Genomic DNA, 20,833 nt, shown 5'->3' with positions numbered 1-20,833 from the left:
ATTGATTGTGCTTGAAGTGGCTGCAGAATAATAGGTTTTATCTATCAGTTCTAAAACATAAGGGTGTCCGCTTATTTGGCATTATATTTAAAAATCCTTAAGGCCAAAAATTTATGTTTGTATAAAAATGTTCAAGTTTGAAAATTACATTTTGAAGCTTATTACAAACACCTTTGCATACTCATCTTTATTGATGAATAATCAAACACTGTTAGGAGAAAATTACATTCAGTGACTATTTCTCATTCTGGTGAGACAAAAATGTGTGGCACTGTTTCATACTGCCATATGGAAAAATAGATATTTCAACTACAGCTGTCTCTGACAATTTATTTTCCTAAATCATTAAGTTATTAGGTTTGGTTTTCTGTATTTATCAGATTAATAATATAATTAACAACTTTCTACTTCATTTTATAGATAAATTTAATGCTGTCTGCGTATGTCCAAACATTTTACACCAGAAAATTAGACCAAAAATAGAATTTTCTACATCAGGGTGTGTGTGTGTGTGTGTGTGTGTGTGTGTGTGTGTGTGTGTGTGTGTTAGTCCGTTCTCATGCTGCTATGAAGAAATACCCAATACTGGTAATTTATAAACGAAAGAGGTTTAATTGACTCACAGTTCCGCATTGCTAGGGAGGCCTCTGGAAACTTACAAACATGGTAATTCTATTCCAAGTCTAAAGACAAAGGAGAAGCAGGCACCTTCTTCACGGGGTGGCAGGATAGAGTGAGTGCAAGCAGGGGAAATGCCGGATGCTTGTAAAATCATCAGATCTCATGAGACTCACTCACTATCACAAGAATGCCACGCAGCAAACTGCCCCCACGATCCAATTACCTCCACCTGGTCCCACCCTTGGCACGTGGGGCTTATGGGGATTATAATTCAAGGTGAGATTTTGGGTTGGGACGCAGCCAAACCCCATCAGTGTGTGTGTGTGTGTGTGTGTGTGTGTGTGTGTGATTTTTGAAGCTTAGTGTGGGGTGATAATTTTTAGACAGTCTAGAGAAGACAAGAGATTATGTCACAATGTTACGGTAAATTGGTTATTGGAATTGTCTGAGTCACCTGCGAGAGACTGAGCTGTTTCCAGTCGCAGTTCACATCTTCATGAGAGACAAATGGTGGTAGGCATCTTTTAAAGTTCCCGAAAGTGTCTGAAAGAACAAAAATGCATTGACTTTGAATTTCTTTTGTGAACTGTATCTTCCTCATCGGCAAGAAATAGATCCCTTTATAAGAAGCCTTAGGTATAAATACCAGCACGTTTACAGTCATTTGCTAGCTATTTTTATTTCTTCTCACAAGCTAACATTAAAAATCTCTAACATGTTTTAGATGTACCATAATCAGGAGAAAAGGAAGAACAATATTATTCCACCAAGAAATAAAACCTTTTTTTTTTTTTTTTTTGGAAGGAGTCTCGCTCTGTCACCCAGGCTGGAGTGCAGTGGCGCGATCTTGGCTCACTGCAAGCTCCACCTCCCGGAGTCACGCCATTCTCCTGCCTCAGCCTCCCAAGTAGCTGGGACAACAGGCGCCCACCACCACCAGGCTAATTTTTTTGTATTTTTAGTAGAGACGGGGTTTCACCGTGTTAGCCAGGATGGTGTTGATCTCCTGACCTCGTGATCCACTCGCCTCGGCCTCCCAAAGTGTTGGGATTACAGGCGTGAGCCACCGCGCCCAGCCAAAATAAATCTTAAATTAAACATTTTATATATTAGCTCTTGCTGAAATAGCAGGCAATATGATTGATATGTCCCCACTTGCATAAAGATCACATAGCTACTGGTGTATAGTTTCAATCACTCAATTCTATTCCAAGTCTAAAGAGACTGCATAAGTAGTTCCAGTCACCTTTTGCAGACTCTGCAGGTAACGTTAGTTTTGTCTTGTTTGTCCATTTCTAATTTTTGAAACATGGCATCTCGTTAAACATTTCACCAGTTTTTCTCATAGTTCTGGGTTCTTAGTGGCAAACGGGACAGTGCTTGTTAAATGCCCAAAATGTAGTTAATGAATCAAATAAATTATCTTAAGAATTTGTAAAATAACTCTAGAAGGTAAGTACTATCATTCACATTTATATTAGGTAACTAAGTTATAATGCGTTTTAAAAATTGTCAAAAAATAAAGCTTCCAAGGGTCATAGCTGTGGCTTATTTCCAGGACTCTCTTGCCCCAATCTAGACAATACCACATCATTTGAAAATATTTTAGGTAATTGTATGAATTTCAACTTTATTTGCAGTGGATAAAAATGAATCCTAGCAAACTGAACAAATGACAGTGAGCTATTTAAATTCATTTTAGTTGTTCATGCTTAGCTGAAACCAATATCTAATGGAAACATGACTTTCCACTTTGAGATGCTTATGTTTGTATGATGTTATAAAAATTGGATTAGTCTAATTTAACTTAATATTTTAATTACAAACAATTTCTATCAATCTTAACTTTTGGAAAAAAAAAAAAGACAACCTAATTGTCTTGCAGTTTGACAAAGTGTGATAAGGCAGTTTAAAGAACCAGGGAAACCACTCCAGGAAGTCCAGTCTTTATAAAATTCAAAAAAATCTGACTTAGCCTGCTCATTCTAGAAAGGGTTTGATCATTGGACAAATTGAATATTTTTAGTTACTCAATTTTACATTATCTAAGAACTGACATTCCTGTGATTTACTTCCACTTTCCCTTCAGTTGTTGGACACACACCCATTGATTTCGCCTTTCCCCAGTGATGTACTAGTTCAAAGCAAAGCTGTGATCGATATTAAATTTTTTTTAATTTTCTTTTTTTGTTTCAAAATTATTTTAAAATAACTGAGTAGGTATCTCCTCAGGTCATACCTACTCTGAAATATCATGATCTTTTGTCTTTTTGTATTTTTACTTCAGACTACAAAAGACTTTCAAACTCTATATTAAAAATATTTCCCTACATTTATAAATGACAACCTAAGGTCAAGAATTTGCCTTCATTTTTATATTAATTAGATAATGGAGACTTCCGGTATTCTTTCTCAAAGATGGGATGATACATAGGCCAGCACTTTTGAATCCTAAAGTCTTCCAAGTCTAGTCATTATTGCTATTCAAATTACAGTTCTTTTTGTTGGCCACATACTTTCTGCAGTTGTCTCATTGTTTAAATCCGTTGGTAATTTTTGGTGTAACTTTAGATAACTAACTCTTAGAACCTATGCACAGAATCGTTATTTTGCAATGTTTGCTCAAAAGGTCAACAGCTTTCAGAAAATTCCTATAGAACCCAAAGGCTAAAATACATTCAAGATGCCTTTAGTATCTCCGAGCGTCACTTTCCTTATATCTACCTATTGATTTGTTGCTAACTTGATAACATTAGATGGTCATTGTTGAACAGCTCAGGAAGACATGAACTTTACCTATTTTGAAAAACAACCATTTCAATGAAACTTAAACAGCAAAGTTAAGCATAGGCTGGCAACAACTGAGGAGGATTCCTCCTTGATAAACTGCTATGTCATTGAGCAAGAATGAAGTTAATGTACTTCTTGCTTATAATGGCTCCCATTTTCCCTACTGCCAGCCCTCCAGGTGAACACTATGTATTTACTCCTTTATGGCTGGCCACAAAACCAGCAGCTTTGTCACCAGAGGTGGAGGATTTAATCTGAGAAGAAGTAGAGTGACCCATGGATTTCATGGCTTCCAGTGAGGAAGAACTATCTCAGAAGCCACAGCTCTGTTTTTCAGGACAGGACAAGCAGCAGAACAAGTAAAAATTAATTTGGAAATTGTGGAAGTGAGAGTAGCATAGAAGTTGTTAAATAAGGTCTCTGTATATCCCGAGCTAACTTTAAATTATAAATGCTTGAGAGAGATCTGAGAGATTCTGGTAAAAAAAAAGAAAAAAAGAAAAAAGAAAGCCAACGGAGACTTGAAATTTGGCTGCAACTTTGAATAAATGTCTCCAGGTACATATAATTGAGTTCACAGAGAAGGAAAGCCTTGAGGCACGAATGTGTTATCAAAATTTGCCCACATTATTGGCTAAAAACTAAACATAGTCACACGTGTGACTTTTGAGAACTATAATTAAAAATAAAAATGTTAAAAAAATAACTGAGCAGACACATCAGTGACAGCATGCTTTGAAAGACAGAGATTTTTTCATTTAAGTTTAAAAAAAAGAAACAATTACCCTCACAAAAATAAAACAATTCAAAGTTGTTACCATTAAACATTATTAAATTTGTTTAAGCAACACATAATTGATGGATAATATTGCACAGTATTTTTGAATTTTTAACAAATCTAGATGAAATATAGATGACAATAATAGCACAAAAATGACAAAATACAGCTATGCTAGACATAATTCCTATAATTTACCAGAATTAAGAGACTGCTAGCCTAAAATAAACTATGATTAAATCAAAGAAGCATATTGCAGTCCCTGCAAAAAAAAAAATTCAATTTTATATATATATATATATAGCTAAAAATTCAGAAAATAAAAGGATACACTAAAAATATTTGTTTAACACAAAGCAGAAACAAGAGTAAAAATGTTAGGAATAACAAAGATATGAGACATGTCATAAATTTCTTTAATGAAGTTACTTCCTTGACATCCATTTTTCAGTTTGATATAAGTTGCTTAAAACTCAGTTGTACCTGTAACCTTTGGCTTAAAACTTCCCCTCCCCATGTGATTGTTTGTAATATAGTCCACTTGTTCCTTGTCCCATTGACTCAACAACCAAACCACCCACAGCTACTACTGAATATGATAAAACCTAATGTTTAATGCCAGAATTATGTAAATGACTTCTCCCTTCACACTCCATCTTTAAAACAGCTAATCACAACTCCTGTGTGAATGTCTAAGCGATAATGATCATGGACCTTAATGAAGGTGTAGTTCCACAGGTCCTCTCCTGCTTCCTATTCACTGCTTGAGTTCCCTGCCACATCTGGACTTCCCATTGCCCCCCATATCATCACCTCTAATCTTTCTGGGAACTGTAAGTAATATCTTTCTTCAGTGTCATGCATTTTGTTTTTGCCTCCTCATTGTGTCTCATTTAACCAACCCACCTAAATCTAAACCTAACCTTTCTGGTCAGTGTTATCTCTTAGAGAGTAGTTTTATTCTTGGAAAGAAGAAATTGAACACAGGTCAGACAAAAGCTACAAAGGGGTCTGACAGTATAAACAATTTTCCTGTGAGAAAGACACCTGGTTATGGGTGAGACATTTAAGCACTGGGCCATCTGCCAGGTTTAAAAAAAAAATCTCATAAAAGACATATTATAAATGATCCACAACAAAATTCCTGGAATTTCTCATTAGGACAGGGCTAAATCATATGGCCAGTCTCAAGGTAGAGGCATCAAAACCAAAATAGAAACTATAATGACATAAATCACAGCAAGGCATCTAGAAACCAAATAAAAAATGGCAAAAACCTTATTTCAAAACTTATATTAATTATCTTGAATGTAAATATACTAAATGCTTCAAAATGCCAAGTCAGAGATTGCCAAACTGAATAAAACAGTCAAGATACAATTATAGGTAATCCGAAAAAGAAGCATTTTAATTTCAGAGCCACAAAAACATAAAACAAAGGAATAAAAAAGACATCATTCAATCAAAACAATAAGAACTGGTGTAGATATATTAATGTCAGACAATGTAGACTTTAAGACAGGAATATTTTTACATGTATAGAGAGATATTTCATAATGACAATATCATGACAACAGTTCCAAAATAATGCAGTAAATTTGACAGACTAAAAAGACAGAAAACCAGTAAGAACATGGGAAACTTTAACATTATTAAAGTTGATTGAATTGATTTATATAATAAAATCCACATAATGTTCAAGTTTACCTAGAACATTCTTCAGTATAGACCATATAAAAGGCATTTAAGATTTTTCAATATCTTCAATAAAAGACATTCTGTGAGCACAATGAAATTAGGTTAGACATCAATACAGAAAAATGGGAAATCCCAGAAATTTTTTAAAAAACGATATACTTAAATACCCTAGGTGTCAAAGAGGAAATCATAAACAGAATTTTAAAACAAGCTTTGGAAATATTAAAATGCAGTTCTATTCTAAAAGCAGTAGACAAAAACATCCGGTAAACTGCAAGGAAAAACCTATCTGCAGACTTCTCAGCAGGAGCCAGAAGGAATTGGAGTTCTGTCTTTAACCTCCTTAAACAGAGCGACTGTCAGCCAAGAATTTTGAATCCCACAAAACCAAGTTTAATAAATGAAGGAGAAATAAAATCATTTTCAGACAAACAAAAGCTGAGGGGATTTGTCACTACTAAACCAGCACTACAAAAATCCTAACAGGAATACAAAACCTTTAAACAAATGCCTAATATGCACAAAATAGAACATCTTGAAAGGTTGAAATTCTCAGGGTCTATAAAACAAGAACACAAAACAGTAAAAAGCTAGGTAAAAATCAATTTAATGAAGAGAATAGTACCTCACATCTCCATATTACCGTTGAATATAAATGGCCTAAATACTCCATTTGAAAGATACAGAAGGGCAGAACTGATTAAAAAAAAAAATCAGAATCCAAACAGTTACTATCTTTAAGAGACTCACCTAACACAGAAGAATTCATATAAACTCAAGGTGAAAGGGTGGAAAAAGGTATCCCATGCAAACAGAAGCCAAAAGTGAGCAGGGGTAAGCAAATTTTTTTTTTTTTTTTTGAAACACAGTCTTGCTCTATCGCCCAGGCTAGAGTGCAGTGGAGCGCTTGGGTCACCACAACCTCTGCCTCCTGTGTTCAAATGATTCTCCTGCCTCAGCCTCCTGAGTCACTGGGATGACAGGTGCATGCTACTGCACCTGGCAAATTTTTGTATTTTTTAGTGGAGACGGGGTTTCACCATGTTGGCCAGGCTGGTCTTGAACTCCTGACCTCAGGTGATCCACCTGCTTTGGCTTCCCAAAGTGCTGGGATTACAGGTGTGAGCCACCACACCCTGCTGAGTAAGCTATTTTTATATCAGACAAATCAGACTTCAAAGCAACAACAGAAAAAAAAAAAAGACAAAGAAAGTCACTATATAATGACAAAAGGATAAATTCAACAAGATGATATTATAATCCTAAATTTATATGCACCAAACACTGGGGATCCTGGATTCATAAAACAATTACTACTAGGCCTAAGAAATGAGATAGACAGACAAACAATAATAGTGGGAGACTTTAGTACCCCACTGACAACACTAGAGAGATCTTCAAGACAGAAAGTCAACAGAGAAACAATGGACTTAAATGACATGCTAGAACAGATGAACTTAATGGATATTTACAGAATATTCTACCCAAGATCTGCAGAATATACATTCTTCTCATCAGCACATGGAACATTTTCCAAGACAGACCATATGATAGACAACAAAACAAGTCTCAATAAATTTTCAAAAATTGAAATTCTATCAAGTATCTTCTCACACCACAGCAGAATACAAATAGAAATCAACCACAAAAAGAACCCTCAAAATCATACTAATATATGGAAATTAAATAATCTGCTTCCAAAAGATTCTGGGTTAACAATGAAATCAAGATGGAGGGAGGACGTGGGCCAAGATGGCTGATAAGAAGCAAGTTATGACAGAATCAAATTTACACATAACAATATTAACCTTAAATGCAAATGGGTTAAATGCCCTAATTAAAAGACACAGAATGGCAAACTGGATAGAGTCAAGACCCATTGGTATGGTGTCTTCAAGAGACCCATCTCACTTGCAAAGACACACATACGCTCAAAATAAAGAGATGGAGGAAAATTTACCAAGCAAATGGAAAACAAAAAAAAAGCAGGAGTAGAAATTCCAGTTTCTGACAAAACAGACATTAAACCAATAAAGGTCAAAAAAGACAAAGAAGGGCATTACATAATGCTAAAGCATTCAATTCAACAAGAAGAGCTAACTATGCCATATATATATATGCACCCAATATAGGAGCACCCAGATTCATATAGAAAGTACTTAGAGACCTACAAAGAGACTTAGACTCCCACACAATAATACTGGGAGACTTTAACACCATACTGACAATATTAGATTATCAAGACAGAACATTAACAAAGATACTCAGGACCTGAACTCAGCTCTGAATCAAGTGGGCACAACAGATATCTACAGAACCCTGCACCCCAAAACAACAAAATATAAATTATTCTCATTGCCACATGGCACTCACTCTAAAATTTGTCACATAACTGGAAGTAAAACACTGCTCAGCAAATGCAAAAGAAAAAGGAAATCATAACAAACAGTCTCTCAGACCACAGTGCAATCAAATTAGAAATCAAGAATAAGAAACTCAAAACCACAAAACCACATGAAAATTGAACAACCTGCTTCTGAATGACTCCTGGGTAAATAATGAAATTAAGGTAGAAATCAAGACGTTCTTTGAAACTAAAGAAAACAAACAAGACAACATACCATAATCTCTGAGATGCAGCTAAAGCAGTGTTAAGAGGGAAATTTACAGCACTAAATGCCCATATCAAAAAGCTAGAAAGATCTCAAATCAACAACCTAACATGACAAATAAAAGAACTTGAGAACCAAGAGCAAACAAACCCCAAGGCTAGCAGAAGAAAAGAAATAACCAAGAACAGAGTGGAACTGAATGAGATAGATACACCAAAAACCCTTCAAAAAAATCAATGAATCCAGGAGCTGTTTTTTTTATTAATAAAATTGACTGCTAGCTAGAATAATAAAGAAGAAAAGAGAGAAGAATCAAATAGACACAATGAAAAACGAAAAAGAAGATATTACCACTGACCACACAAAAATATGAACAACCATCAGAGAATACTATAAAAAACACCTCTGTGCACATAAACTAAAAAAAATCTAGAAGAAGTGGATAAACTCTTGGACGCACACACCCTCCCAAGACTGAACCAGGAAGAAACTGAATCCCTGAATAGACAAATAATGAATTCTGAAATTGAGGCAATAATAAATAGCTCACAAACAAAAGAAAGGCCAGGACCAGATGAATCCACAGCCAAAATCTACCAGGGGTACAAAGAGCAGCTGGTACCATTTCTTCTGAAGCTATTCCAAACAATTGAAAAGGAGGGACTCCTCCCTAACTCATTTTATGAGGCCAGCATCATCCTGATATCAAAACCTGGCAGAGATACAACAACAACGAAAAGCTTCAGGCCAATATCCCTGACAAACATCAATGCAAAAATCCTCAACAAAATACTGGTAAACTGAATCCAGCAGCATATCAAAAAACTTATCTACCATGATCAAGTTGGCTTTATCCCTGGGATGCATGGTGATTGGTTCAACATACACAAATCAATAAATGTAATTCATCACATAAACAGAAATAAGGACAATAACCACATGATTATTTCAATAGATGCAGAAAAGGCCTTTGATAAAATTCAACATGCCTTCATGTTAAAAAATCTCAATAAACTAGGTATTGAAGGAACATACCTCAAAATAATAAGAGCTATCTATGATAAATCCACAGCCAATATCATACTGAATGGGCAAAAGCTGGAAGCTTTCCCCTTGAAAACCAGCACAAGACAAGGATGCCCTATCTCACCACTACTATTCTACTTAGTATTGGAAGTTCTGGCCAGGGCAATCAGGCAAGAGAATGAAATAAAGTGTATTCAAATAGGAAAAGAAGAAGTCAAATTATCCATGTTTGCAGATGACATGATCCTATATCTAGAAAACGCCATTGACTCAGCCCAAAAGCTTCTTAAGCTGATAAGCAACTTCAGCAAAGTCTTAGGATACAAAATCAATGTGCAAAAATTGCTAGCATTCTTATACACCAACAAAAGGCAAGCAGAGAGCCAAATAATGAATGAACTTCCATTCACAATTGTTATAATTCAAAGAGAATAAAACGCCTAGGAATAGAGCTAACAAGGGAGGTGAAGGACCTCGCCATGGAGAATTACAAAGCACTGCTCAAGGAAATCAGAGAGGACAAAAGCAAATGGAAAAATACTCCATGCTCATCAATAGGAAGACTCAATATCGTGAAAATGGCCATACAGCCCAAAGTAATATATAAATTCAATGCTATTCCCATTAAACTACCATTGACATTCTTCATAGAACTAGAGAAAACTACTTTAAAATTCATATGGAACGAAAACAGAGCCCACATACTCAAGGCAATTCAAAGCAAAAAGAACACAGCTGAAGGCATCACACTACCTGACTTCTAACTATACTACAAGGCTACAGAAAGCAAAACAGGCCAGGCATGGTGGCTCAAACCTGTAATCCCAGCAATTTGGGAAGCCAAGGTGGGTGGATCACGAGGTCAGGAGATCAAGACCATCCTGGCTAACATGGTGAAACCCCGTCTCTACTAAAAATACAAAAAAAATTAGCCGGGCATGGTGGTGGGTGCCTGTAGACCCAGCTACTCCGGAGGCTGAGGCAGGAGAATGGCATGAACCCAGAAGGCAGAGCTTGCAGTGAGCCGAGATCGTACCACTGCACTCCAGCCTGGGTGACAGAGTGAGACTCCAACTCAAAAAAAAGGAAAAAAAAAAAAAAGAAAGAAAGCCAAACAGCAGATACTGGTACAAAAACACAAACATAAACCAATGAAATGGAATAGAGAACTCAGAAATAAGACTGCACACCTATAACCATCTTATCTTTGACAAATTTGACAACAACAAGCAATGAGGAAATGATTCCCGTTTAATAAATGGTACTGGGAGAACTGGCTAGCCATATGCAGAAAATTTAAACGGAACCTCTTTCTTACACCTTATATAAAAATTAACTCAAGATGGATTAAAGACTTAAATGTAAAACCCAAAACCATAAAAACCCTAGAACAAAATCTAAGCAATACCATTCAGGACATAGGCATGGGCAAAGATTTCATGAGGAAAACACCAAAAGCAATTGCAAGAAAAGCAAAAATTGACAAATGGGATCTAATTAAACTAAAGAGCTTCTGCACAGCATAATAAACTATCATCAGAGTGAACAGACAACCGCAGAAAGGTAGAAAATATTTGCAACCTATCTATCTGACAAAAGTCTAATATCCAGTCTATAAGGAACTTAACTAAATTTACAAAAAAAACCCAACCCCATTAAAATGTGGGCAAAGCCATGAACAGACATTCCTCAAAAGAAGACATTTATGCAGCCAATAAACATATGAAGAAAGGTCAACATCACTCATCATTAGAGAAATGCAAATCAAAACCACAGTGAGATACCATCTCACGCCAGACAGAATGGCAACTATTAGTAAGTCAAGAAACAACAGATACTGGTGAGGTTTCAGACAAAAAGCAATGCTTTTAGATTGTTGGTGGTAATGTAAATTAGTTCAACCATTGTGGAAGACAGTGTGGGGATTTCTCAAAGATCTAGAGGCAGAAATACCATTTGACCCAGCAATGCCTTTACTGGGTATATACCCAAAGTAATATAAATCATTCTATTATAAAGATACATGCACGTGTATGTTCATTGCAGCACTAGTCATAATAGCAAAGACATGGAATCAGCCCAAATACCCATCAACAATAGACTGGATAAAGAAAATGTGGTACATATATACCATGGAATACTATGCAGCCATAAAAAGCAATGAAATTATATTCCTTGCAGCAACATGGATAGAGCTCAAGCCGTTATCCTCAGCAAACTAATACAGGAACAGAAAACCAAACACCACATGTTCTCACCTATAAGTGGGAGCTGAATGGTGAGGAAACATGAACACATGGTGGAGAACAACATACACTGGGGCCTGTTGGTGCAAAGTGGGAGAGGGAGAGCTTCAGGAGGAACAGATAATGGGTGCTGGGCTTCATACCTAGGTGATGGGTTGATCTATGCAGCAAACCATCGTGGCACACATTTACCTATGTAACAAACCTGCACATCCTGCACATGTACTCTAGAACTTAAAATAAAAGTTGAAGAAAAAAATCAAGATGGAAATTTAACAAATATTTTAATTGAATAATAATAATGTGACAAGTTATCAAAATCTCTGGGATACAGCAAAAACAGTGCTTAGAGGAAAGTTCATAGCACTAAATGCTTTAATCAAAAGTATGAAAAAGCACAAATTGACAAGCTAATATTACACCTCAAGGAACTAGAAGAATAAGAACAAACTTAACCTAAAGCTAGAAAAAAAAATAAAAAAGATCAGAGGAGAACTAAATGAAATTCAAACAAAAAAAGAAACTACAAAAGATCAATGAAACACAAAGCTGTTTTTTTGAAAAAATAAATCAGCAGATCATTAGCTAGATTAATCAAGCATAGAAGAGAAGATCCAATAAGCTCAAGAAGAAATGAAACTGGGGACCGGGTGTGGTGGCTCACGCCTGTAATCCCAGCACTTTGGGAATCCTAGGCGGGCAGATCACCTAGGTCAGGAGTTCGAGACCAGCTTGGCCAACATGGTAAAATTCCATCTCTACTAAAAATACAAAAATTAGCTGGGCGTGGTAGCAGGCACCTGTACTCCCAGCTACTCAGGATGCTGAGGCAAGAGAATTGCTTGAACCCAGGAGGTGGAGGTTGCAATGAGCCGAGACAGTGCCACTGTACTCCAGCCTGGGTGACAGAATGAGACTCCATCTCAAAAAAAAAAAAAAAAAAAAAAAAAAAGAAAAAAGAAAAAGAAAAGAAAAGAAAAGAAAAAGAAACTAGGGACATAATAATTGACACCACAGAAATACGAAAGATCATTTGAGACCACTATGAACACCTTTATGTGCACATTCTAGAAAACCTAGAGGAAATGCAAAAATTGCTGGAAACATGCAATCTTCCTAGATTAAATCAGGAAGAAATAGAATCCTTGAACAGACTAATAACAAGCAATGAGATAGACTCAATAGTTTAACATTGCCAACAAATAAAATTCCAGGACCAGATTAATTCACAGCTGAATTCCACCAGGCATTCAAAGCAGAATTGTTACCAATCCTATTGAAATTATTCCAAAAGATGAAGAAAGGAGTCCTCCCTAAATCATTTATGAAGCTCATATTATCTTGATAACAAAACCAGAAAAAAAAAACACAAAAAAGAAAACTACAGACCAATCTCCTTGATGAACACAGATTCAAAAATTCTCAAAAAAATACTAGCTAACTGAATCCAACAGCACATTAGAACTATAATTGTGGCCAGGTGCAGTGGCTCACGCCTGTAATCTCAGCACTTTGGGAGGCTGAGGCAGGCAGATCACCTTAGGTCAGGAGTTTGAGGCCAGCCTAGCCAAAATGATGAAACCTCATATTTACTAAACATACAAAAAAAAAAAAAATTAGCCAGGCATGGTGGTGTGTGCCTGTAATCCCAGCTACTCAGGATAGTGAGGCAAGAGAATAGCTTGAACTGGGGAGGTGGAGGTTGCAGTGAGCCGAGATCACACCACTGCACTCCAGCCTGGGAAACAGAGAGGGTCTCTCTCTCTCTCTCTCTCCCCCCTCTCTCTCTCCTCTCTCTCTCTCTCTCTCTCTCTCTCTCTCTCTATATATATATATATATATATATATATATAAAATTCATCATGATCAAGTGGTTTTCATCTCAGGGATGCAGGAATGATTTAATATATGCCATTCAATAAATGTAATATATCACATAGACAGAATTAAAAACAAAACCAAATGATCATCTCCATGGATGCAGAAAAAGCATTTGACAAAATCCAGCACCCTTTGTGATAAAAATTCTTAACAAACTATGCATAGAAGGGACCTACCTCAAAATAATAAAAGCCATATGTAACAAATCTACAGTCAATGTCATACTGAATGGGGAAAAGTTGAAAGCATTCCCCCTGAAAACAGGAACAAGACAAGGATGCTCACTTTCACCACTCCTACTTTACATAGTTCTGGTAGTACTAGCCAGAGCAGCTAGGCAAGAGAAAGAAATAAAGGGCATCCAAATTTGAAAAGAAGAAGTCAAACTATCACTGTTTGCAGATGATATGAATACATACTTAGAAACTCCTAAAGACTTATCCAAAAGACTCTTAACATTTGATAAATAAATTCAGTAAAGCCCTGATTACAAAATCACTGTACACAAATCAGTAGCATTGATCAATATTGTAAAAATGACCATATTGCCAAAAGCAATCTACAGATTCAATGCAATTCCCATCAAAATACCAATATCATTTTTCACAGAATTGGAAAAAACAATCCTAAAATTCATATGGAAACACTAAAGAGCCTAAATAGACAAAGCAATCCTAAGGAAAAAGAACAAATCTGGAGGCATCACATTACCAGATTTCAAACTATACTACAAGGCAATAGTTACCAGAACAGCATGGTCCTGGTATGAAAGTAGGCACACAGACCAATGGAAAAGTAGGCACATGGACCAATGGAGCAGAATAGAAAACCCAGAAATAAAGCCAAATACATACAGCCAACTGACCTTCAACAAAGCATACAAAAACATAAATTGGATAATGGACACAATATTTAATAAACAGTGCTGGGAAAACTGGTACGCCACATGCAGAAGAAAAAAACTAGATCACTAACTCTCACCATATACAAAAATTAATTCAAGATGGATCAAAGACTTAAATATAAGGCCTGACACCAAAAAAATTCTAGATGACAACATTGGAAATGTCTTCTAAACAAGGGCCAGGGCAAAGAATTCATGACTAAGACACTAAAGTCAATGCAACAAAAACAAAAATAAATAAGTGGGACCTAATTAAACTAAAAAGCTTCTGTATAATGAAAAAAATAATCAACCAAATGAAAGTACACCCTACAGAATGGAGGAAAATATTTGCAAGCTATGTATCCAACAAAGGACTAGTATCCAGAATCTATAAGGAATTTAAACAAATCACCAGGAAAAAATAAATAAATAAAATAACCCCATCCAAAAGTAGGCAAAATACATAAATAGATGTATTAGTCTGTTCTCACATTGCTAATAAAGACATATTTGGGACTGGGTAATTTTTAAAGGAAAGAGGTTTAATTGACTCACAGTTCCACAGGGCTGGGGAGGCCTCACAGTCATGGTAGAAAGCAAGGGGGAAGCAGGCAGAAAAGAGAGAGCTTGTGCAGGGAAGCTCCTATTTATAAAACCATGAGATCTCATGAGACTTGTTCACTACCAGAACAGTAGGGAAAAGATCCACCACCATGATTCAATTACCTCCCACCAGGTCCCTCCCATGACACATGGGAATTAAGGGAGCTACAATTAAAGATGAGATTTGGGTGGGGACACAGCCAAACCATATCAATAGCTATTTCTCAAAAGAAGATATACAGATGTGTGATAAACACATCAGTTCTGAAGAAATGCTCAACATCACTAATCATCAGCAAAATGCAAATTAAAACCACAATGAGATATCACCTTACTCCTGCAGTATCCAGTAGCCCAAAACTGGAATAATGCAACTATTCATCCGATGTCAAATAGATAAAATATGGTATGTTCATGCAATAAAATACTACTTAGAATAAAGAAATAGCAAACTATTAATAAGTGCAGCAATATGGATAACTTTAAAAAATATTGTGCTAATTGAAAGAAGCTAGAGACAATCACTTATTAAATAATTCCATGTATATGAAATTTCTAGTAAAAGCAAAACTACTACAGCAAAAATAGATCAATGTTTACCTAGACATGGTGGTGGGGTAGAGATTAAATATAAAAGGATTGAAAGGCATTTTGGGGGTGATTTAATTATTCTGAAAAGTGGTTGTGATTGTAGTTGCAGAATTTTACAAATTTACTGAAACCCCTTGATGTGTAAACTAAAAATACATTGTTTTATAGTTGAATGTAAATTATACTTCAATTACAATGGAAAAAATATTAAGGGGATATTAAGGATATGTAGATAGTTGTGGTTAAGCTTTTTACATATATTTTTTGGAATAATCATTTGACTTTACAGAAGTAGAGATAAAACTAGTAAAAGTGGCGATATTTGGATAAATCAATTTGTATTCTCCCTTACCTCATGTGAACATTTATATTGACAGGAAACATCAGCTCACCTAACTAAAAGCACTTAGTATGTAAAATAAATTCAGAATCTTAGTCATTAATGTTTCGGAATTACATTTCCTTCTATATCTCTTGTTTTTTCCATTACAGCTGCAGTTTAAACTAAAAACAGAGATTGCACTGAATTATTTTCTCTAACGCCTTCTCTGGTTATTGCTTTTGCCTCCAGTAGAATTAATATGAATCATATACCAAGAACAAACATTTTAGAGTGCATGAAATAAAGACATTTTCCTAGAATCTATATCTTTTGTTAAAATTAAAACTTAGAACGTTGCCTATGTTTAGAATTAAATCAAAAGCTGAAACTTTCAAAATGGAGGTTATTTTTAATATGAAAAAGAATGACTCATAAATAAAGCTCTGAATATCAAAGATTGCTTTTTTATACTTATGTTCGAAAAACCAATTTCAGGTGTTTATGCCCACGTAATATGACCATATAACTTCGTGGTCAGTTTTCTCTACAAAATGTGAATGTGTTTAAACCCAGCTTAACATAATCTTGTTTGCCAAAATTAGATCATTTATGTTTTCAGCAACAGGAAACAACTGTGGCATACACAGGGATGTTCTAAGTGCTCATTCAGCAGTTTACTTAAAGGAATAATTATTCACTTTAATATCTGAAATTACTATTTTTCTGGTACCTATATTTATTAAATGATATAATAGCTATAAACAACCAAATCTACAGTAACACAAATATTTAATAAGTACTTATGCGCTAAGTTCTCTATATGCATTGTTCCATTTAATTCTTAACACCAATTTTTTGAGGTAGGTGACAAAAACCTCACAGTGAGTTTTCTTAGTGGAGTCAAGGAATAACCTCAAAATCAAAGCCAGTGGAAGATAAAGGAAGATTATTTTCTTTGGGAAAGTAATTAATAGAAGAAAAATCAGCTGGGAATTTTTCCACACTTACAGTAAATGACTCTGATATTTGGACCTCCCCAAATCTAGAAGCAAATATTGTAGGTATATCACAAAAATATAAGAAAAAACTAAAAATGTGCATTGGGTCAAACTAAAGGGCAGTCTCTGTCAACTCAGCTCACCTGAAGAATGTGGGCCCTGTCACCATACCCAGAAAACAAACTGGCTGACTAAAACATAATAATGCATCCAGACAGCATGTAGGTCACCCAATACTCATTCCTGCCAACAATCATCACTACCATTCCCCACACCCCCACATCCCCACTCTCATGCAGTTTTTAGAGGCAGAGCTCTTCTAAACAGAATCTGACATTCACTGCAAGAGACAAAACTTTCTTTCTTTGCCGAAGTAAATGCTCTGTAATTACAGAAAATTTTTAATTTATTTCTTCAAAAAGAAATGCTAACAGAAAAATCAAAGACCAGCAGTATTTAAGAAAATTCAGTTGCTAAGATTGGCAAATTGCCCTGAAGATAGTTAAATGCTGATTAAAAGACATTGAAAAACACTTAAAACAATAAAGAAATCATACCTACAGAGGTTACATTTCCCTAAAAATGCTGCTATGAAAAAGAAAACAAGAAGTACTGAAAATTAAAAATATAATTGCCAAAATGTACAAAAAATAAACAAGATATGGCTAAATGTAATAGAAAAGACACATCTAAAATTAAATTAATGAACACAGAGATTTAGCAGAGGATCCCAGAAATCGCGCATATAAAGACATGGGGATCATTTTAAAACTATTTAGAAATTTGAAGGCTAGATGAATGAGCTCCACAATCTGGCAGCAATTATAGAATGAGAACAGAGGGAAGGAGGAAGACCACATTGTAAAATAATAAATAAATGAAAATTTCCCCAAATCAAAAAAGTCCAAGTTTGAAAGCAGTAAGTACCTAAGCCACAAAGAATCAAAAGTCCATTAGGCCCGGCGCAGTGGCCCATGCTTGCAATCCCAGCACTTTGGGAGGCCAAGGCAGATGGATCACCTGAGGAGACTGAGGAGACCAGCCTGGCCAACATGGTGAAACCCTGTCTCTACTAAAAATACAAAAAAATTAGCTGGGCCTGGTGGTGGACGCCTGTATTCCCAGAGCTACTCAGGAGGCTGAGGCAGGAGAATTGCTTGAACCCAGAAGACGGAGGTTGCAGTGAGCTGAGATCTTGCCATTGCACTCCAGCCTGGGTGACTAGAGTGAGACTGTCTCAAAATAAATAAATAAATAAATAAGTACGTGAGGTTCACATCCCAAATGTATGTGAGTACGTGCACGCGCGCACACACACACACACACACACTTGCATGTGTTATTTAATAGAATAATTTTTCTTTTTTTTGTTTTTGAGATGGAGCCTTGCTCTGTCGCCAGGCTGGAGTGCAGTGGTGTGATCTTGGCTCACTGCAACCCCCGCCTCCCAGGTTCAAGCGATTCTCCTGCCTCAGCCTCCTGAGTAGCTGGGATTACAGGCAAGTGCCACCACGCCCAGCTAATTTTTGTATTTTTAGTAGAGATGGAGTTTCACCATGTTGGCCAGGATGGTCTCGATCTCCTGACCTCGTGATCCGCCTGCCTCGGCTTCCCAAAGTGCTGGGATTACAGGCTTTAGCCACCATGCCCGGCCAGCAGAATTCTTTAAAAGAACTTTTCCTGGTCTGTGGCTGAGGCTTTCAGTGCCCAAACGTAGAACTTTTATTTTCTACTTCCTGAACAGTTGTTTCTACATCTCTATTAGTTCAGCAGGTGTCATGGTGTTGAAAAGCTTGAGACATCAGGATATCTATACCTGAATAACTGTCAAAGTTGGTAGCTAACCTAGGCTAGCTAATAATTAGGTGCTTGTAAATTGGTTCAATGTCCATTGATAGCAACTGAAGAAAAAAAAATACAGGAATGTTATTTTTATGCTCAAAATAATGAGAATTTGGCATGCGTTTGCCATCTGAAGTTCTATGAACTGATAGTTTTATGAATTATATAACCGATATACAAGGTTGTTGAAACATTACTGCTTTCATTTTCTAATTATAATGGCTGCCATTTTTCATTCCCACCAAAATGTATGAGGGTTCAACTTACTTCACAACCTTGTCAATACTTTGTATTGTCAGTTTTTAAACATTTGTTTCACTTAGAAATTTTAGTACCCTGGTAGGTTTTTAGTCGTATCTTATTAGGAGTTAAATTTGAATTTTCTAAATGACTAATGATGTTGGGCATCTTTTCATGCATGTGATTACATATGCTATACATATATATTATTTGATCAATGATCGTGTAAAACATTTGCCCATTTTTAATCTGTTTGCCATTTGTTTTGAGAATTTCTTATTTATTCTATAAATTATATATCAGATATATGATTTTTAAACATTCATTCCAACCTGTAGCATTATATTTTTATTATAATATCTTTTAAAGAGCAGAAGTTCTCAATTTTGAGAAAGTACAATTTATAGTTACTTAACAGATCATGCCTTTAGTGCTGTATCTAAGAAATCGTTGCTAACCAAGATCACAAAAGTTTTTCTCCTGTTTTCGCTAGAAGTCTTATAGCTTTAGATATTATACTTTGTTTTACGCTTCACTTTTTAAAGATTGCTTATGATGCAATGTAAAACAATATTTTGACAAAAATGTAACCTTTTCTCAATAAAGAATAGTATTCCATATTGTCTTACTCCATTTTGGCTTCTAGTACAAACTACCACAAACTGGGTGGCTTATGAACAATAAACATTTATTTCTCACAGTTCTGGAGGCTGGGAAATCCAAGATAAAGGCAACAGGAATATTTAGTATCTGGTGAGGGCCAGTTCCTCACAGACAATGTCTGTTTGCTGTATCCTTACATGTTCTCTTTTATAAAGGCACAAATCCCAATTTTGAGGACCATCCTGATAACCTAATCACCTACCAAAGGCTCCAGCTCTTAGTATGATCACTTTGGGAGTTAGGATTTAAATATATGAATTTCAGGGGAACATAAACATTCAGACCATAGCACATACACTATCACAGAAGTTTAGCTGACAATGATAGTCACCTGTCAGAGACTATCAAGTTATTAGTGTTTATACAGAGCATTGGGTATAGCTACACCACACAGATTGCACTTCTGTATAGCCAAGTTCTCTTTAGACAGAGACTAGTGGTCAATAACTAAGACTGCTTTCTTATTTTTATTTTCAAGAGTTGTCCATCACTGTGGTAATGGTCAATTTTTTTTTTAGTGAAAACATAAGAAATATTGACTCTAGGCCGGTCGCGGTGGCTCACACCTGTAATCCCAGCACTTCGGGAGGCCGAGGTGGGAGGATCACGAGGTCAGGAGATCAAGACCATCCTGGCTAACACGAAAAAACCCCGTCTCTATTAAAAATACAAAAAATTAACTGGGCATGGTGGCGGGTGCCTGTAGTCCCAGCTACTCGGGAGACTGAGGCAGGAGAATGGCCTGAACTCGGGAGGCGGAGCTTGCAGTGAGCCGAGATTGTGTCACTGCACTCCAGCCTGGGCAACAGAGCAAGACTCCGTCTCAAAAAACAAACAAACAAAAAGAATTATTGACTCTAAAACTAAGAGTTATGATTTAGAAAAGATTAAAATTGATGATCATAAGAAGTAAATATAGTACCACAGCAATAACTCTGGCATTTAAAGATTTTTTTCATTCTCCTTAACTATGAAATATTCCAAAATAGTAGTAATTGAAAGATAATTTACTGAGAAATGTAGAGATAATCTTTAG

At 35.9% G+C, this 20,833-nt stretch overlaps 1 long non-coding RNA gene across 2 annotated transcripts in view; it reads right to left on the bottom strand.

Annotated features, from left to right (window-relative positions):
- The window catches only part of LOC129143319 (uncharacterized), a 232,158-nt gene that overhangs the window by 106,306 nt on the left and 105,019 nt on the right, over positions 1-20,833 (bottom strand). For both annotated transcript variants that reach the window (XR_010149816.1, XR_008546666.2), the window contains one exon: positions 1,076-1,164. This is a non-coding gene — a long non-coding RNA (uncharacterized LOC129143319). Of the gene's footprint in view, positions 1-1,075; positions 1,165-20,833 lie in introns of those variants that run through there.

This window comes from Pan troglodytes, chromosome 13, assembly GCF_028858775.2.
Source record: "Pan troglodytes isolate AG18354 chromosome 13, NHGRI_mPanTro3-v2.0_pri, whole genome shotgun sequence".
NCBI lineage: Eukaryota > Metazoa > Chordata > Mammalia > Primates > Hominidae > Pan > Pan troglodytes.
Note: the sequence above shows the minus strand (reverse complement) of the source record. Positions and strands in the feature narration are given on the sequence as shown.